Source organism: Amblyomma americanum, chromosome 7 (assembly GCF_052857255.1).
Source record: "Amblyomma americanum isolate KBUSLIRL-KWMA chromosome 7, ASM5285725v1, whole genome shotgun sequence".
Lineage (NCBI taxonomy): Eukaryota > Metazoa > Arthropoda > Arachnida > Ixodida > Ixodidae > Amblyomma > Amblyomma americanum.
In genome coordinates, this window is record NC_135503.1 from 27,593,471 (window position 1) to 27,605,990 (window position 12,520).

The 12,520-nt window shown below is 48.2% G+C and overlaps 1 pseudogene across 1 annotated transcript in view; it reads left to right on the forward strand.

The window, feature by feature from the left end:
- LOC144097632 (uncharacterized) overlaps nt 1-6,325 on the forward strand; it is an 11,061-nt pseudogene extending 4,736 nt beyond the window's left edge. Inside the window, exons 2-4 of the transcript XR_013307088.1 lie at nt 824-1,044; nt 2,108-2,411; nt 5,620-6,325. The product of XR_013307088.1 is annotated as an uncharacterized LOC144097632 (transcript). The remainder of the gene's footprint in view (nt 1-823; nt 1,045-2,107; nt 2,412-5,619) is intronic.
- The last annotated feature ends 6,195 nt before the right edge of the window (nt 6,326-12,520 follow it).

Genomic DNA, 12,520 nt, shown 5'->3' on the forward strand with positions numbered 1-12,520 from the left:
GTCGAATAAATTGTGACTACGCAAGAAAAGCAAACAAGATTTGCGCTTTGTCGTAGAAACCCACCATGCATGATGAGCAATATGGCATTAGTGTTGACATCGTATGTACCAGGCTTTTCTAGATGCAACAGGTAGTAAATTTGCCTATTATCATGCATTCTAGGACAGCTCAAAAGTCGCTGTCGAGAAAAAATATTTATATGAATAAAGGATGGTTCTGAATTCTGATGTGAAATAAACATTGTTATATCAAAAAGTTTTTTCATTTCCTAAAGTTTAGGCATATATGGGTTAATGCAAAGCAAATGACGAATGTCTCTCTCTTCAAGTGGCAACGTGTTTTTGAGGAATGTTGAATGTTGTGTTGAATGTTGAGTAAGTACGTTGAATGTAAAGCCTTACAAATGCTGTGATGTAATAACCTTTTCACTGCAATGCCCTGCACTGCACTTAGCTCGCTCTCTATATGTCGGCAGCAGTGTTATATCCACTGCGGGCCTCGTCTGATCTTGTTGACTGCATGGGCTGAATTACACACACTACACTTTTCATCCTTCTGCAGCAAATTTATACCCGAGCGATACAAAGATGTCGATGCCCACTGCGTGGATTAGGACCCAGAAGGTAGTACTCGTGCCCCGTTATTAAAGCGCACTTATAGCATGTGTTAGTTTTCAGAACCACAAAAAAAAATCTAAATCCCTTAAAATAAATGCAGCGTACCCGAGAAATCTTTCGTCAATGCATTCGCAATCACACACTTGCTTAGCTAACCTCTAGAGATAGTCCGCACACCTCTGAATTTCTGTGCCTTTGATCGCAGCGAAGTTGCATACCAGTCGTTACATCGTGATTTGCGTATCTCGCTGTATCTGCTCGTTATACGGAGGAAATACGGCGGTAGGAGGTGCCTACGCATATCTAGTGCGTAGTGGGCAAACGTTTCTTCGCATTTGTTTTTCGAAGGTGGCTGTCATCGCGGTGTGCATTGTCCATTGGGCCTCCTGCCAGTTCCCGCAGTTTCCCCTGGGACAGCAGCGATTCGTGAGTATATGCCGATGGCCACTCGCTTCCTCACTACGAGCTTCTGTAAATCAACTCCATAATTCATCTCCCAAAAACCGCGCAGCCAAGTGGAAGCTTGAGACAGCATTATTCCTCGATCAGAGAAGCGAGCGCATGCCAGTGCGCAGTTTCGCAGTCTTATTCTGTGGCACACAAATAAGTTCACAGAAAAAACAAAATACACAACCTTGAGCACTCTTCTGGACTGTGCACCATCCCAGGGCCTGAGACGAAGTGGCGGAGACCTTTGCACCGCGTAATGCAAACTATAGGGATATACGCAACCATTGCTCGCACCTTTCAAGTTCGACCTTCAATTGGCGATATATTTTAAGCTGTTCCCCAGATTCGACCCGGAAGTGAAGAAAATTAGCTTTCAGGTGTGGGCTGTGCTCCTACTCACATTAGGCCGCCTAATGTAAACTAGACGTGCTATTTAAAAAAAAAGAAAAAGGTGCACACTGTGCAGTGGATGCCACGGCACGTTGAGAAATCCCAGGGACACTGTAAGTCCATCCGAAGTCCCTGCAACGCCACCTCTTTGTCTGCTTCCTTTCGCTCCCTTCCTCGACCCTTCCCTAACGGCATAGCTGAGCTGTCCATGGAGGCTGAGACAATTACTGCGCCTTTCCTTTCCTAAAAAAATATTGGCATTAACTTGAACAAGGCGTGGTTGAGACACCTCAGCGCTGCGACGAGACAAGAGTACTTGTAATTGGTAAGGATTGCAAAGGCTCCTCGTCTTGAGAAGAAGCTGTCGGTTGGGGGTAAGGACGAGGTGAAGTGAGATGGGAAGATGGCGCATTTATACCAAGACGTTCGTGACGTCGCAGTACGGATCCATCTGGCGGAAGAGGCCGCTACCGGTAAAGGACTGCCAGCCAGCCTCTAACCGCGGACGCGCAACTCCTCGTCTTCCAGGCCTACATGCCAGGGGCGGGGGCAAACGTCTTTTCTGATGGCAATAAAAGTTGTCCAATCAATCAATCAATCAATCAATCAATCAATTAATTAATCAATCAATTTCCTCGCCCGTACGCAGGCTCCGCAAGTGCTGCCCAAGGCCAGTGCTGGTGCCGGTGGTGACCGGCGGCGGAGCGGTGCCGGGTCCCCTGGCTGGTCGCCGTACAGCTTCGCGTACGACGCGATTGGCGCCGACGGCTCGAGCACCCGCAGCGAGTCCGGTGACGCCGCAGGGTCGCGTCACTGGCTTCTACACAATCACCACGGCTGAGGGCTCCCGTCGCCGAGTGAGCTACGTTGCCGACGAGGCACGGCTTCAGGGCCACCGTCGACACCAATGAACATGGCACCGCCGACGAGTCGCCCGCCGACGTCGTCTGGAGGTGAGAGACTTGGCAGAGACAAAGAAAGAACAATCGCAGGGTTTGTTTTGGCTGTCGTTGTGGGACTGTGACAGGAGGTAAAATCCGCTGACGGCACCATATACGTCTGGAAGAAAAAGCTGACACCTGGCTATTATGCGACGTGAGAGTCGTTGCCATTGCCGCCTCCACTTCCCCCGGTGAAACACAGACGATCGGATCCTCTTCTGTTTGGGGGTCCCCCCTGCCTTCTTACCTCTTTAGTTTCTTTCTTCACCAGTATCCAGGACGCTATGTAGCGTGGTAGAAATCAGCCCGGTTTGGTCCCGTCAGTATAGCGTATTGTCCGGATGCATGGTGTCTTTTATGTAGGCGGCAATGTGTGGACCACAATGTGCCTTATATGTTAGTTTTGCACGAAACCCCGAGCTTGAAACACCGTAGCTTGTAATTCTGTAAGTGAACTGGTGCATCTCCTGTATACGTGTGGACAGGGAGGATGAGAAAATAATGGAAGCGACTCATAGATGGCTTGCACGTGACATTACGGGCACCGTGGTGGAGGATCGGCTTTAGCTTCCACAGTGCACATCGCAGCAGTGACGATAATTGGTTTAGATAGGTGCACAACTTTTCACCGGGGCCCTGGCCCAACAACATGGCGTTCGATATAACGTCATTTAATGTTATCGATTGGCTGGAGGACATGCGAAAAGAGTGCCCGTTACCTCGGTACATCCGTGGACATGGCCGCTTGAGCGTCGCGAAAATCTGAGGGCTCACCGAGCTAACCGGTGGTCACGATGTGCCCTTGTTTAGTCTCAGAATCGAGAACTGCTGTTAGAGGAGAAGGCACTTTATGAATAGCGGCGTTCGTTTCGACGGCGCTCGGGAAATCCATTGTCTTCGGGTACAGGGACAAAGCAGAGGCGGGCTGCTCGCGTGAGCTTCCGTCACGTGCGCTATCACGTAGTTTTCGCAGCACGATCAAGTTCCTCGGCTCTTCTAAATTGTTCGAGCTTATTGTAGTGACTCAACCAAGGCCTTTTTCGTACGGCCATTTATGCGCTTATGCCTCAGTTGCCGCTGGATATGTTTCATTTTTTTTCGTGCTTGTTGGCATATTTAACTGTGGGGTTCGTTTAAGCTGCTGACGACCTTTCCATTACGCGCTCTTGCAACTCGAGATAAATCTCAAAGCTCCATTGCTGCTGCCTAACGCGAACAGCGGTCTAGCGGCAAAGCATTCGATAAACGGCTCAAAGTGATGGCCTTGGACAATTACTGAGTGCCTATTTGAAAAGGCGTTTTTCGTGGACAGTCCACGAGCGTACACAGAAGTAAGGGTGTGGAATGCTGCGCAGGTCATGCACTAGCTGCCCGTCCAGTCAGTGAGGGAAAAAAATGAACTCGATTCTTGTCAACCGATAGTTCCACTAAACGCTATCTCTCTAGCCACTGTTGCCCTGCTGGTGCTGGCTCGCGTTGTCGTTGGTAGATTCTCAGAGAATCGTATTGGAGAACCGATCTGTTGCATCATCCCATGCTCCCCATCATCGAATGCCCCCCCCCCCCCCCCCCCCCCCCCAACATCCGTATGCACGACCCGAGTACGTCTGCATGCGAATGTCTCCAGCGCTCTGTCCATCGAGGCTAGTGCTGTCTGCAGCACTGTGAATTTCGGCGGTGAAAAGTGCCATCCGCAATTTACTCGCACCACCGTCGTTTTATTGGCATTTACAAACGTTCGTACACGCCGAGCACATATCTTGCTGGTGTGTGTCCACCTTGAGTTATCTTGAGAATTTAAGTTGCTTTGGAGTTTTTACAGCTATCGGTCTGGCCGCTGCGTAGCTCAAAGCCGGTCGTTTTTTTCCTTACAAAAACCTCACGAAAATTCTCAGATTCGGGGGCATTTAAAACTTTCAGCTCATAATTTACTTTGGTATCTTTTTTATTAATTGGTTTTTGGGAAAGGAAATGGCGCAGTATCTGTCTCATATATCGTTGGACACCTGAACCGCGCCGTAAGGAAAGGGATGAAGGAGGGAGTGAAAGAAGAAAGAGAAATAGGTGCCGTAGTGGAGGGCTCCGGCATAATTTCGACCACCTGGGGATCTTTAACGTGCACTGACATCGCACAGCACACGGGCGCCTTAGCGTTTTTCCTCCATAAAAACGCAAGCCGCCGCGGTCGGGTTCGAACCCGGGAACTCCGGATCAGTAGTCGAGCGCCCTAACCACTGAGCCACCGAGGCGGGTAGCTTACTTTGGTATCTTTGTTTACACTTTACTCAGTTTGTTCTGTCCATTGGTTTTTTTTATGTATTAGCGTCTTTAATAATCCTTCGTTTCCCTGGAAATACAGGAAAGAGAGAGAGGGAGAGGGAAATGCAGGAAGTTTAACCAGAAGGTTTCGGTTGGCCGCCCTGCACTAGGGGAAAGGAAAGAAGGGGCTTATGATGGAATAAGAAAGGAGCAGGGAGTTAATAAAAAGGAAGTATCACAAGTGATGACAGGTCTGCGGCAAAGTCATGGCCTGTTGAGCAGGCATAATTTTCTCAGAAATAAGAAAAACGCCTGGAAAGCCTTGAGAACTAACGTTCGCTGTCAGCACTCAAACAAACAGAACGAAAGGAGCTGCCATATTTGACATCGGGCTGTTGGAGACACCTACCAACAGCTGCTTGCAGAGGTGGAAATATTTGAGGTTGGAATTTCCGTGCGCTCTCTCCATAGCCAAACACCACGTGACCCGAGACTCGTGAAAAGGATACACAGCTGATCATTTTCCCAGAAATCTGAACCCTTAAATTCGTATGGACCCGCCGCGGTGGCTCAGTGGTTAGGGCGCTCGGCTACTGATCCGGAGTTCCCGGGCTCGAACCCGACCGCGGCGGCTGCGTTTTTATGGAGGCAAAACGCGAAGGCGCCCGTTGTGCTGTGCGATGTCAGTGCCCGTTAAAGATCCCTAGGTGGTCGAAATTATTCCGGAGCCCTACACTACGGGCACATCTTTCTTCCTTTCTTCTTTCACTCCCTCCTTTATCCCTTCCCTTAAGGCGCGGTTCAGGTGTCCAACTATATATGAGACAGATACTGCGCCATTTCCTTTACCAAAAAACCAATTATTATTAAATTCGTATGGAGACACCTGCAGAAAGTCACCCAGAGGTATGCCCAGTAATGCTGCCCATGGATATCACTGGGCTTCCGTGCTTGCATGCAGGTCCACCGCACCGAAGGTTCACGGCGGGGGCCTACCGAGACCAGTAGGCGCCTCTGGAGCCCAAACCGCCTTCTACCCCGCGGGGGCCGGACAGGTACAGCAGCCGTTCAGGTACCCCTTCTCCAAGGCGTGATTACCTGAAACGAACTCCTACGCTGGCGGCATGCAACCACGATCGATTTGAACGTCGAGCGAGCGCGTGGTGGAAACAAGCTGGCCGGTATGCGCATCTTCCTTGTGCAGGACTTGCAACGGATCTGTATACCGCGAACGAGTGCGCACGGTCGGGCTCGGATGGTGCGAGATGCCAATAAAAGCTTCCGTGACACACCTGACCTCTTTGCTCATATTTGAACGCGAACAGGGTATGTCGTCGCTGAGGTATTAACACTTTTCAGGGTGGAGAGGTTGACTTCTGCAGGAGTCTTGCAAAGTCGTTTTTGTGTGTGTGTATGTGTACGTGCGTGCATACGTTGTGTGGCCTGGTAAAAAGCTAAGGCCGTAGAAAAGGCGCGAACATAATATGCCGACACGTCGATAAGCTGTGTCATGGGTGACTGAGGGCATTCCGTAAGTGCTAATAGTGGAAGAAGTTTGAACAGGCGAGTGAGTTTTTATTTCTCTGCGTACCTTCTTTGCGCGACAGCTACCATTATTGCTGTTTGTTTCTTGAAAATAATATGAATAAACTTGGTTCTTCACTTTCTTTCTGTGTGCATTTCTCTCGACTTATTGAGCGTTCGTCCGTTTTTTCTCCCTGCTGCAAAACAAGGCGCACAAAATTTGGGGCATATGGATTCGCTTAATAATTTTTGCCTGCTTCAGGCATCACAACTAACGAACAGCGCTGGATTAAGGGGGGGGGGGGGGGCTAAGGGGGCTGCAGCCCAGGGCCTCACCTCGGACAGTAGGAGAAGGGGGCCCATTTATTCAAACCTGCTTAGTATATGGAACCATGCATGGGCAACGGAACTTCGAGCGACATGTATGAAGCGAGAAAACCAGAACGAGCAGACGGGGCCCCCCGCCTTATGTAACAGCATGCATTTAGCCTGATCATTTGGGGAGAGCTTGTTGAGCTGCAAAAACAAGAAACCCCCGCCACCCCGGCGGGGCCCTCTTCCTTACGAAGCGAGGTGCGTTTGCTTGGGAGAGTTTTCGTGGTTTCCTGTCAGTCCGTCTGTCCAGTGCTGTCTGGAGTTGAGGGGCAAAGGGGAAACACCTAAAACATGTAATGTGGGATGAGGACCTAAATCTCCCTTGCCCCTCGTCCCCACCACGCCACCCTCCACCACTCAAATAGTTCCGCCGCTGTCCTTCTCATAGAAAGGGTGTGCTGCAGTACCCAACAGTGCCTCCCATTCGACTTTTCTTTATCGTGATGGTAATTTGGGCGGCGGAGGATGAGTTCGATAGCAGACGATGATGAGTCTGATGGCAGAGTCTAAGCAGGAAAGGAAAGCAGACGTCACACGTGCTTTTGTCAGCGTGCCGTGGGGCATGGAATGTTCACTGTTCGGGCTAGGGTTGTGGAAGAGTGAAGGGGGAAGTTGGAGAGCTGGACACAAAGGCCTGTCTTCAGGGCCCATTCCTGCCTAGCGGCTGCACACCCCTCGCGCGCGCTCGACGGAAAAAGTAGGTCAGACTGGCCGCCGAACTTTCCAGAAAGAAACAGAAAAAGATGGCTCAGAGGCGACAGAGGGCGCGTAACTTCGTCCGCGCTAGGAGTCGCCCTCTGACCTTCGTTCTCGCGTTCGGCGTCGACGGGGCGAAAGAACCTCCCAGAACAGACGATTGCTCCTAGCCAATAGGAAGACGAGACCGGAACTGGAGAAGGAGTGAGTTTGTACAGAAAAGGAGGGAATTTGTACTAGGAACTCAATACGTATGTGAACGCCTGCTTTGGCGCAAGTAACAGACAGACGCGGCGCGCGTCTATGAAAGGAAGTTGATCGCGGGCTGCGATTCAGCCACGAGCCCCCGGTTAAGCTTGCATAAGCCCGTCCGCCGAGAGAGCTCCCGGGGGACGCACCACTCTCGGCCAGCCACGGACCATCCAGGCAGCGTGCGCCAGTCATCGGGACGGCCACCTTTGGACACCTGCGGTCGCGTCGGACTGACGAAGTGCCCGGTGCGGTGAACAATTAGCATCCATTCATGCGAAAATGCCCGGTCGGAAGCATCAAAGTGGTGCGTCTAAACGAAAGGCGAAGTTAGAAAGAGAAGAGCGGGAAAAGAAGCTACCAAAGATGACAAAGTACCTTCTGAATGCTGCTTCCGCGGAGCAGTATGATCGCTCTACCCAGAGTCCGTGTCAAACTCCCAATAGTACCGACTGTGCATCTGTGGAGGACTTGCCAACTGGCAAGAAGCAAGGTTTGACTCATCTCGGTTGTCTGGATCCTGTGAAAACGGTGCCACCCTCGGTCGTCCATATTTCTGAGCAACCGACGCTAACCGAGCCCTGTCCTGTTCATGAGTCAGCAACGTCTGTGCTACTCGGCCGGGTCCCTGCCACAGAGCTCCAGGTGTCCGGTACGCCACGCTCGACTTCTACTACTGCTGATCAACAGGTGCCAAACCTCCCCGATGAGCCTCCTTCTACTGACGAGCGCCAGGAAACAACACTCCAAGAACCGACTCACTTGTTTCGTGTTAGTTTGGCTTCAAATAATCATGTTCCCACCCACAAAGTGTGCCTCGAGAGGACGAATGAGACGGTTTCTCGTTGCGGCAGCAGAGAAGTACGGACACCCCCACAGCAAGAGGTACGTTGCGAGATTCTCCGAAGTCACCCTGCTAAGTGGCTGGACTTTATTAACTGGCAGCTTTCAGAGTGTATGCCTTAAGAAAGGTCCATTGTATTTTCAAAATCGGGCAGAAAATTTTCTGTCTTCCGAAAGGCAATACAAAACTCAGAAACGCTACATGTCACCTCATCTTTTCGTGCGAAAGGCTGTAAATGGGGAGGCGTACGAGCGACACTGGTTAAAGTACTCGGAGTCCAAAGGTTCCGTTTACTGTTTCATGTGCAAGATATTTTCGATTTCAAGCAACCCCAGTGATTTCACCACGCACGACTTTTCTGATTGGAAAACAGCAGAAGAAAAGGTTTGCGCACAAGAAAATAGCGCCGAGCACCGAAACTGCGTGGCAGCATGCATATGGCCCGCCCGCTCTAACTCGAGCAGCACAACTGACAAGGAGCTGGTTAAGCATCTTGTCACTGAGACCGCTTGCTGGACAGAGGTGTTGAAGCGCGTAGTCGTTGTAGTTAAGCTTCTAGCTGAGCGCAACCTAGCGTTTAGGGGCAGTGCGGAGATTTTTGGTTCACCGAGAAATGGCAATTATATGGGAGTGCTTGAGGCCATTGCCAAGTTTGATTCCTTTCTAGAGCAGCACATCAAACGCTACGGGAACAAAGGAAAAGGTCACCCATCGTATCTGCCAAAAACATTTGTGATGAATTTATCGAGCATATGGCAAAGGCTGTCAAGGAAAACGTCTCGTTGACGAAGTGAAACGCGCAAAATACTTCTCTTTAATGGTTGATTGGACTCCAGACCTTACTCACGTTGATCAGCTGTCAGTTGTTTTACGATAATATTTAAATGGGAAAGTGTACGAACGCTTTCTTGCATTTGTTCCAATCGAATCGCATACCGGCTTGTATCTTTTCGATACCGTGATGTCCCTCTTAACGACCATTGGCATCTCAATTGATGATTGTAGGGGCCAAGCTTATGATAATGCGAGTAATATGTCAGGAAAATACAAAGGACTGCAGCTCAAATCAAACACCTGAACGAATTGGCAGTCTACGGCCCGTGTGCTGGTAATTCACTGAACTTAGTTGGTGCGTGTAGCGTTGACAATTGCTTTGAGGCAGTCAAATTTTTCACTGTAATTCAGAGACTGTTATGTGTTCTTTGCTACCTCACCTAAGTGATGGAGGTATCTTTTGAACAGCATGGGCGGAACTGGCCAGCAAGCTTGTTTAGAAAACGTCTCTCTGAGACCAGGTGGTCAAGAAACGCTGAATCATGTAAGGCCATTCTGAAAAATTTCAATGCAGTCTTGTGTTGCCTTGAAGTTATATCAAAGAACGAGGAAGAAAAAGGTAACACTAGGAACGAAGCACACTCTTTCTTCAAGAAAATGACAAAACTAAAGACTGCATTCATGGCGATTTTCTGGAGTGAAATCTTGGAGCGCTTTGACAAAACGAGCGTAGCACTCCAGAAACCAGGCCTAGACATTTCAACTGCTGTAGACCTGCTGAGATTTCTAGAAGGCCTTGTTAATTCTTTGCGACCTCTCTTTGATACATTCGAAGAGAGAGCACGCACGCTGAGTACCGATCAATGTTATCAGGTTGAGGGCAAACGCATCGTTTTGAGTAAGCACCCGGACGGAAAAAGCGATAGTGCGCTACAAGGTAGAAAAAATTTTATCGTAGAGACCTACAGTGTTGTACTTGACAGTCTAGGCTCTGCTTTGCGAGTGCGAAAGGCTGCCTACACTGAAATCTGCGAAATATTCGGATTCTTAAAATTGCTGACAGAAGTTGGGAGCGAGGCCTCTCTGGCACAGCAGGCTGAGAAGTTGGTGAAAAACCTACAAAAATTATTTGGAGCCAGCATTTTCCGCTGAAATCCTTCAGTTTGGGAACTTTCTGCGCAACTCTGTGTGCCAGGACACGAGTGCCCTGGGAATAATGAAGTTGTTGCACGAAAGAAAGCTTATTGAAGTGTTTCCGAACTTTTCTATTGCTTTGCGAATGTACTTAAGCACACCCGTGGCAAACTGAGACCGAACGATCGTTTTCCAAGTTGTCACTGATAAAAAATCACCTTCGTTCGGACCCCCTTGACGACAAGGTGAACTCCCTTGCTATCTTGTCCATTGAAAGTGACCTCCTCCGCGATCTATCCTTCGAACAGACTATATCTGAACACCGGACGCGATATTCGGAGGTCGTGGGTTCGGATCCCACCGGCGGCATGGTTGTTTTTTTCTGCTGGTTTATAAGTTATTTTTTTAAAACCAATTGATTGGCATTAGAAATTAAAAAAAAATAGAAAACATTCCTCTATGCACCTTGGTTTCGGTGACTGTTGGCTTCCTTAATATATATATATATATATATATATATATATGTGTGTGTGTGTGTGTGTGTGGTGTGTGTGTGTGGTGTGTGTGTGTGTGTGTGTGTGTGTGTGTGTGTGTGTGTGTGTGTGTGTGTTTATAGAGTAACGTGTACAACGATTACTGCAGTCTGATGCTTGAATTTTAATAAAGAATGTTTTGGACACAACCATGCGTTTCCTCACGGGAGTAAACTTAGTGATGCAAACAAAGCCTAGCTTCAGAAGGATCGACATCTGAGCTGTGTTGTCTTTTCTACGTTTTTGTTCGTCTTGAGTGCACTAAACTTTTCCTTAAAGCCTAGCTTTTGCTGAAAACAGAATGCAGATTAAACACAAAGTGAACATATGTGTTGGTGTTTACAACAGCACGCGTTTCAAGCAAGTTTTGTTGTTTTCCTTATAATAATAATAATAATAATAATAATAATAATAATAATAATAATAATAATAATAATAATAATAATAATAATAATAATAATAATCATCCCGTTTATCGCACTTCGTTCTTTTTAATTTGGTGGAATTAAAATGAAACGGCATATTTCCAGCAGCGTAACAGGCGACATGGAGGGGGGAGGGTGCAGTAAAGGGGAAGGGGGCCTGTATGCGCATTAGCCCAGGGCCCCCATTTTTCTTAATCCGGCCCTGCTAACGAACATATTCGCGTTGTGTAACATGTGTTTTGGGCAACTGACAAATGTGCACAATATATCTGTGAGACAGCCACTCGTGTTCGAGAGAACTGGCAAACATAGCTGTCCTGCATGTCCTATAGGGCGCCCGAAATCACGCCTTTGGTCCAAGTACTAAAAATGTATTGCGAGCTTTCCAATCAACTACGGACATATAATGGCCGCTTATAAAAGTTCAAATGTCCTCCAACAGAAAAGCACGTTTGGTGAGCATCCAGGATTCGAGGACCACAGACATCCTCGTCGGGCATCTCATATGGTTCACCTTGTGCAAAAGCATCTACTCAAATCGTCCGGCAGATACGCGCCCCCAGTTTCTGCAGTGGCTATCAGGAACGCGCCATGAAGTAACTGGAAAATGTGTTCCGCATAACGGTTTAAAAAAAAAACCGACAAGCTGGCTATTCCAGTAATATATATATAAACGTGTTACACATAAGCTCCACTTATAACGGAGAGAAAGGAGCTGTAAAAGTGTGTCCCACTTAAAAAAGCCGAAACGAGCCTCGTTTCCGGTAAAATAAATGGAACAGAGGTTTTAACAGGAACTTATGTGGAACCACGAAAGTTTATGTGGAACCGAGATTAAGAGTGTATAGGCCGGCAAGCAAGATATCCTTCGAATTTTAAATACGATACGCCTTTTAGAAGAGAGCAGTAATTAAATAAATCGCTCCACAGTTTTTAAGAAAGACGTGCAGAAGTGAGGCGCACTCATATGCTGAGAGGTAGTGCGATATTTGTGTTTGCTCCGTCCATAGAAGATTACATGCAACTGACGTCAAGAACGTGTGTATTAGCGTCAACATTATACATACTTAGGGCCCTTCGTTCTCCGACAAAACTACATTTTTCCCGATTCCCGGACTCCGAACAGATTTCTTAAAACTCGGGTTAATAATTGATTTCTACCCGAAAATGCGTTTTGTAGCAAAACGTAGTTTTCTGATACCCAAAGCTTAACACATCGCACAAAAATTAGAGGGTATACCTTGCGCCAGTTCCATTGAGGTGTTTTCATTTAACTAATGACTCTAAGCCTGTTTAGTGCTTGTTATT